At 42.9% G+C, this 7,585-nt stretch overlaps 1 protein-coding gene across 5 annotated transcripts in view; it reads left to right on the top strand.

The window, feature by feature from the left end:
- The first annotated feature begins 766 nt into the window (after positions 1-766).
- The window catches only part of BCAS3 (BCAS3 microtubule associated cell migration factor), a 1,147,652-nt gene continuing 1,140,833 nt past the window's right edge, over positions 767-7,585 (top strand). Inside the window, exon 1 of one of the 5 annotated variants that reach the window (XM_075852996.1) lies at positions 767-1,178. The gene's annotated coding sequence lies outside the window, so the exon portion shown is untranslated. Of the gene's footprint in view, positions 1,184-7,585 lie in introns of all 5 variants that reach the window. The other 4 variants (XM_075852997.1, XM_075853000.1, XM_075852998.1 and 1 more) reach the window with 4 other exon arrangements.

Genomic DNA, 7,585 nt, shown 5'->3' with positions numbered 1-7,585 from the left:
TGATATAAGGAGCTACAATACCGGAGTCAGTGGCAAGCGGAAGCGCTCTGGTCGGGGACTCCCGCATTAGGAAGCTCCTGACATCACTGTCCATATATGGACCGTGATGTCGTAAGCTTCACAACGTATTAATTTTAACGGATACCTGTGACGAATGGCATACAATCGAGGGATCTCTCAGGATGGAATAGCATAGTCTACTACGCTATTCCATCCATCCCCAAAAAAAAAAAAAGGTATACTGAAGTATCTGCATTCTTAAACGACTTTTTACAATTTTTTTAGCCCCATTAGAGGACTTGAACATGCGATCGTGGGGTTAATGGGTTCCGTGGTTTTACCGGAAACAACCTGCGCTATTATTTTTGCATGGATCTTGGACGGAGGCCCCAAACACGGATGTGAACGAAGCCTAAGCCCGGATTTACCTTTAAAAGTACATGAGATATGGAGAGATCTTAATGCCTTCCTTACTTAGAGGAGGCTATTATAATACCATTATATAATACCAGAAGCAACGGTTCTGTTGAGCAACATGGACACTACCAGCTGCCTACGGAACTGCGTGCTGCGCTAGTGTCTCCCATTGATAAACCTGTCACAATGTATTGCTATTGGCTGCAACTATGCACAACATTTGAAATACAAACAAGTTAGTTGTCACCCAGCAGTCCAAGAAACAGACGTAACCAAGAGACGACAGAATAGCAGAAATAGCGCAGGAATAACGCAGCACATAGCACGCTGGCTGCAGACGCTATAGTGTATGAATACGACCATAACTATTATGTTTATAACACGTGCACTCTGCCACATATATCTTCTCGCGAGAGAATGAGATGTAAACAAAAGACCGAGGAGAGCACTGGAGCGTCCTCACAGCAGAGACGGAAGGCCGCTTACTCCTGACGAAACACGGCACTTCCGATTCCGTCCACCGCTCCGACCCTGGCCGAAAGCAGCGTGGGGACCACTGTCAGGTTATTCATCGTTATCAGCGCGGCGTATACGCCCCCCTCGCTTTATGATTGGTTCGCAGTTAGTGATTGACGCAAGCTGTTCAGCGATTGGTCGAGTACTGCTGTTCCGCTTTCCTTGTTGCTGTATTTGTGTATCTGCCGCTGCTGCTGCTGGAGCTGGACTGACTGACAAGAACAGGAGAAGCAGCTGATAAGAGGGTGAGGTAAACGCTGCAGTCAGGGGGGGTCATGGTATCACGTGACTTTATTGTCAGGGAGAGACCGGCACCAGTGCTACAGTCCCGTACGCTTCGGTATACTGCCACAAATGGGTTACACTACTGTCCTGGTTCATGTGGTAGATACCCATTAGTACCCAGTTATCGCATGCTGACGTCATGCCCACTTGAAAACAAATTCAATGAATGTTAATGAAAGGCCCTGCAAAGTCCTTATACATTCACTAAGCACTCCAATATGTGGCCATGTATTATCACTTCTATGGTGTTGGCCTTTATGTGAGAGTGGTACACGGTGGCTGCTGCCCATGTGTGTGCCCACTATGGCAGTCTATAGATTACCAGTAGTCCCTTTATCTGTCACATTGGACATGGTGTCTGATCTGCGGGCTGCATGTTATAGAGCAGGAGGAGCTGAGTAGCTTTACATAGAGCTCTGTGGGAAAACATTCACTCTGGGCTTCTGAATCTTCCTTACTATACCTGCTCATACAGGGGGCTGTCAATCATGGAGTGGGACCTCCCACTGGACTCCTCAGCCAATCAACAACTTCCAAGTAAGGCTGAATTAATGCTGCATTTGCAGTGTCCACTTGGCATATGCGCAGGGAAAACTTCTGGCGCATACGTCTAACGTATCCATAGACCGCATTCACCACGGAGGCCTATTCCATACTGTTTACCGAGCGGTATATGTTGTTTTTTTACATTGAAGCCAATAGGCGAGGATGCCACTGTATGCTTATACAGTGGCATCTGTGGGAGGTGTATTCCCGACGTATACCTCCGACATACACTTTAAATGGACCCTAAGGCTTTGTTCACATCTGTATCATGGTTTCCGTTTGTAAAGAGGCCGCAGCGCTCTCCAGGATCTGTCCCACAACGAATACCAGCAGCACCTGACAGACCCCATTGACTTACAGGGTTCCGTTGTGGTATCTGTCATCTAGGTGGGAAGAATAGCACTGTATATATAGAACCTCCTGACCGTAGTGTGATCAGAGCCTTATGGTGAATCTTTTCCCACACAACTAGATAATAATCTGCTCCGCTCCTCTTGCTCATATGGCCTCATGCACACAAGCGTAACTTGGAATTCGGAAATAAGCAGCCCCAATACAGTAAGCGCCGCGGAATATGTTGGTGCTGTACAAATAAAGATTATTATTAACTACAGAGCGCAATATGGTTCCCAAAATACGCGCGTGTGTGTGTGTGAACGAGGCCTGACCTGCTACCCACAAGTGAGGCAGCATAAGCAAAATGACAGGTTTCCTTTAAAAACCTTCTTCACACACTGGCACAATTTTCTAATATATGCTGGATTTTATTTTATTTTTTTTTAAACTGTAGCATTCCCTTTCCCTGTGGATTTTGTATACAGTTTTTTTTTTTTTCCTTCTCCGTAGATAGATAAAAAATGCAGCAGAGAAATTTGCGTACAAAAAACAGCAATAGCCGCTTCTTATAGATAAATAATAATATAAAAGAAAATTCAGATGCAACATTTTAATCTCACTTTACTAAGATCAAACAAATCTCCCTGAAATACAAGTCCATGAATTTACCTCATCCGCCAAGTTGACAAACATTTTCATAGCTGTCTGTTTATCAGTAATCATGTAGACCGCCATTTTAGTACTTTCATCGGTTAACCAGCTTTTCCAAACTCAATTGGCGATGTACGTAAGCAAAAAGTAGGGGACGGACGGAAGGCAGTTTGACTGCCGGATCAAACTATTTAGGATTGTTTATAGTCTGTAACCATGGAGACATATGTTTCTGCTTAGAAGCTGAAGACACAAAACAGTAGATGTTTAATTGGCACTATTTGCAAAGTTACTTAATTTTTTTATTTTAGATACATAAAGGTGTTAATACAATTCTACGATGCTCACCGATCCTGCACTAGAAAGTGTGGCTCCCTCATGTGGACTCATTTGTGCAGGGATAGCAGACGGTCCAGTGTTTGAGGCAACCCTATTAGGCCAGAAGCTTCTCGTGCAAATCTTGTATTATAAATATTATGGGCTTTTTCATATTTATTTCCATTGCTATAAATGCCTGATCAATGGGGTCCCATCAGCCGAACCCCCCACCTATCAATTATTTGTAGCATATGAAATAGATCCCAAGAACGAGTCAGCGCCTGGTCCTCCATACCTGTTGGGCTGTGCGTGTGTGGTCAGTTATTATTATTCCAACTAGAACACACTGAAACGGGTACGCAACCGTGACTACTTCTTGCTGGAACCGGGGACCAGGTACCCCTGTTCTCTGGATGAGTGGGAGTCCTACCGATCCCTCATATCAAATCTACATACCATAAGTGTCTTTGATTGGGGAAAAAAAAATCTTAAATATTCATGTGTCTTTGAGCTTTATTTCCATCTAGCCATAGAACTCCTCCTATAAGTTCTTATTTTCAGGGGATTTTGTTTTTTCTCAAACTTTTTCTCAAACTTTTCGAGAAACACTTATGAAAATAATTCTTTATTACGGCTTTTCTATTGCTATATTTCAACTAAAATACGTTAAAGTCCGTGGCATTCAGTCTTTGGCTTCTGTATTGCTCAGGACCATCAAACACTTTATAAATATCATCTTGAATTTTTGGCCCGGCTATCGGTCACCTGTTTTCGGAGTTCTGGAATGGATTCACTTGCAGTCCTCAACCCTTTATATCTCTCGTTTAACAGAGTAATGTTTCCTCTGACCACACGATCATTGATATTCTAGGTTGGTACCTAGTTCTAAATGGTTGACTTCTAGGTAAGTACTTTATTTCAGTACAGCAGTTCGGAGCAGGTCGAGAAAGAGGTGGCGGTAGGAGGCTTTATGGTTGCAGTCAATGTTCAATAATCCATGTTACCTTCTGTGTGTCATTCTCCTTGTTCCGTTAGAAGGTCTTTATGGCACCTATTGTCTGGAATGAGGTACATGTCCTACATCTGAATTTGGAAGACGACTGAGAAAAGGCATTGGACTATTGACTGGTGCTGGGATCACAGGTTTGGTGCTGTTCTCTCTGGGAGAAGCTGCAGTGCTTTTGCGGCCGCAATTCCCCCGAAAATCCACGGGAGAATTGCGGCCCCATTCATTCTTATGGGCCCATGCACACGACCGTGGTTTTCATGGTTCGTGCATGGCTCAGGAGCCCGGACCGCAGAAAGAACGGTCATGTCTTATTACGGCCGGTCCAGGCTCATAGGAAATAATGGATGCGGCCATGTGCACGGCCCGCGATTTGCGGGCGGTTTACAGGTGATACTCCGTGGCCGGCCAACCCGAAAATCACAGCCGTGCACATGGCTACGGTCGTGTGCATGAGGCCTAAGGCTAAGTTCACATCTAATTTTGTGCACACATTTGTGGTACAACACGACGACGTATACGTTTTTAAAGTATAAAAACGTATGCATTTGTAACACGCTTAGCTTTTTTTGTAGTATACGTTGTATACATTTTTATACGTCTGTCCATTCTTCTAAAAATTTATACTTTTTATTTTTTATTTTTTTGTTCTTGAGCTAAATCAAACTTTGTCAAGTCAAGATTTCCCATATATGGTGACAAAAACGTATATGTTTTACATATGCAAACGTAGGGTTTACGATTGCATAGGTCGTCCATACGTCTCCATTGACTTCAATAGTAGTAAAAACGTATACGTCTGGTATACATTTTGGAAAAGTACTGAAAAGCGTAGTAGACTACGCTTTTCAGGACATGAAAAAAAAAAAGGATAGAACGGAAGTACATGAAACGTATGCACAAACGACACCATTACACCTCATGCACACGACCGTAAAAACTCCGTAATTGCGGAATACGGTCCGCAATTACGGACCCATTCAGTTCTATTGGCCGCGGACACCTTTACGTATCGCTGCAGATGGGTGTCTGCGCCGTAGAAATGTTCAGAAAATTATGTAACATGTCCGTTCTTTTGCATTTTACGGGCCATACTCCTATACTTTGTATGGGAACACGGCCTGTAAATGCGGGCGGCCGGCAATGCCCGCAATCAGGGGCCGTGATTACGGGCACGGCCGTGTGCATGGTGCCTTAGGACATCCGTCCTGACCATAGAAATCAATGTACACGCTGTGGTACACGTTTATGCCGGACAGCCTGCGATATAAATAACGGTTTACCTTTTTTTCTATGGGTCTGTACGCTTATGGGGGTACATATTGATTACCTTTTTATTATTTTATTTTTTTAGCAATTCTGACATTGTTTTGTGCAGGTTTTTTTTTTTAACGGCAAGCACCATGTGGTTTAAAGAATATGTTCACTTTGTTATACAGGTTGTTACTATTGCAACAATAACACGTGTTTTTTTTTTTTTTACACTTTTGCAAATAAAACCACTTTTTTGAAAAGTTTTGATTTCTGTGAACACGTGTATGTATGTGTGTGTATATATATATATATATATATATATATATATGTGGTTTTTTTTTTTGTTTTTTTTAATAAAACTTTAAGTTTATATTTAATGTTCCACTAGGGGACTTCACAGTGTGATCTTTTGATCGCTAATATCAGGGCTAGGCAACCTTAGTGAGACAGAGATCTACTGTAATAATACAGAAGGTTGTCAACATCTTCTTTTGATATAAATGTTTTTTTCCCACACAAACCCGTTTAAGCCATGCGTTGTAGTTCTACCTGATGCTGTTGACACAAGACTATTTAGATGCTTCTCAAACAAGCATGTTCCAATACACTTGACGTTCCGTTGTACTGCCTGGTCAGAGGAACAGAACAATGGGATAACTAGAAGCGCCGATTCCGCACCACAGACACCACCGGTGGCCGATGGAGCCCATTGACTTTAACGGGTTTCCGTTGGGGTTTTACCTGTATTTTATCTGGTGTTTTTCAGACACATTTTTGACGGAGGTCCCTAACAAATCCTCCAATGCAGGTGTAAACCGGCCCGAAGTCTGCATATGTTTTCTCAAGAAATGAAGCAGAAATACATCAGATTTTCACAGAGAAACTAAATTTGAGTACAGGAGGGAAATAAGTATCAGTCAATATGGTAACAAACAAAAACGTAGGTTTCCTGTGGACTATGGTAATAACAATTATTACTGCTTTAGGCCAAGTTCACATCTTCGTCGGAGGCTCCGTCGCAGACTACAGGGTTTTCTGGAATTTATCCGAGACCATAGCGCAGCATGCTGCGCTATTGTGTCCGGTAAAATCACGGACACCCCGACGAAACTCATTAAAGTCAATAGGTTCTGTCGACAACCGGCGGTATACGTTGTGCAACGGAACCGTCTGTTCAGTTATTCCGTTGTCTTGCTCCTCTGACAGAGTAGAACAACGGAGCACACCGACGCAAATGTGAACCCAGCCTAACTCAACAACTTGAGCTGTACTCGTTGTTGAACTAAGCCATCAGTGATCTACTCAGCACCAATCAAAGGTCTACCAGTTGATCTCGATCTGCTAGTTGCCTTCCTAGGGATTATAATCATAATCTTTATTTACATAGCGCAAACGTATTCCGCAGCACTTTACAATTCAGAGGGAACATGTACAGACAATATCGGACATTACATATTGACAAAACAAATTCACAATTCAAACAAGAGGAGTGAGGACCCTGCTCGCAAGAGCTTACAATCTATGAGGAATTAATCGGATTGTCTGGGGTAGCACATTCCAGAGGACTGGTGCAGCACGAGAAACATCTTGGAGACGGGAGGGAAAGGTTCGGATTATGCAGGTTGTTAATCTAATGTCATTGGCCATTTAACTACTTAAATGCCACGGTCAATAGCGACCGCAGCATTTAAACCGTTAGGAGGGGGCGCCGATGGTTGTCATGGCAGCCCGGGGGCCTAATGAAGGCCCCATGTCTGCCTTCTGTCTCCCTTTGCTAAGCCCTGCCTCTAGCCTGTAAAAATAACAATATGCTGCAATACATTTAGTATGAGTGTAAAAAAAAAAAAACCCTTTTAGCATTTTTTCCCCCCAAGCACAATGTAAAACATAAAAAAAATAAACTAAATTGGTATTACCTTATCCGTAAAAGTCCGAACTTTTACAATATACAATTTTATAACTCGCAGGGTGAACCACATAAAAATAAATTTGAAACACCAGATTTGTAGTTTTTTGGATAGCCTTCTGGGAAGGCTTTCTACAAGGTTTTGGAGTGTCTGTGGGAATTTTTGCCCATACATCCAGTATAGGATTTGTGAGGTCAGACACTGATGTTGGATGAGAGATCCTGGCCCACAATCTCCGTTCTAGTTAATTTCAAAGGCATTTGATGGGGTTAATGTCAGGGTTCTGTGTGGGCCAGTCAAGTTCTTCCACACCAAACTCACCCAACCGTGCCTTTATGGACCTTGCTTG

This window comes from Rhinoderma darwinii, chromosome 2 (genome assembly GCF_050947455.1).
Source record: "Rhinoderma darwinii isolate aRhiDar2 chromosome 2, aRhiDar2.hap1, whole genome shotgun sequence".
Lineage (NCBI taxonomy): Eukaryota > Metazoa > Chordata > Amphibia > Anura > Rhinodermatidae > Rhinoderma > Rhinoderma darwinii.
The sequence above is the reverse complement of the archived record's forward strand: the minus strand, read 5'-3'. Positions and strand labels throughout refer to the sequence as shown.